Below are 557 nucleotides of genomic sequence, written 5' to 3'. Positions count from 1 at the left end.
TTTTGCAGTGTCAGTTGTCAAATAAGCTGCATTCTTCAATGTCCCACCGATATCAACACATTTAAGTCATAAAAGCACTCTGAGTGGATATTCTTTCGTGTCAGTGTGAGTCCACTGTCTTTCAACACAAAATGGCGTCCAACATCAAATAAGTGCAAAACAATGCTTTTACAAGTTCAATGTGGGGAAAAGCCGGAAATAGCTGGTTTCACGCAGGAAAGAGGCTTTTAAGCTGTTATTTGCAGGTACCATGCGTTTTAACCACTATTGCCGTGTCAGTTGTCAAATAAGCTGCATTCTTCAATGTCCCACCGAGATCAACACATTTAAGTCATAACAGCACTCTGGAGTGGATCTTCTTTCGTTTCAATGTGATTCCAGTGTCTTTGGAACACAAAATGGCGTCTAAACATCAAATAAGTGCAAAACAATGCTTTTACAAGTTTAATGTGGGGAAAAGGCTGTAATAGCTGTTTCACGCAGGGAAGAGGCTTTTAAGCTGTTATTTGCAGGTACCATGCGTTTTAACCACTATTGCCGTGTCAGTTGTCAAATAA

The sequence above is a fragment of the Eutrigla gurnardus genome, assembly GCF_963514095.1.
Source record: "Eutrigla gurnardus genome assembly, chromosome: 1".
Taxonomy (NCBI): Eukaryota; Metazoa; Chordata; class Actinopteri; order Perciformes; family Triglidae; genus Eutrigla; species Eutrigla gurnardus.
Note: the sequence above shows the minus strand (reverse complement) of the source record.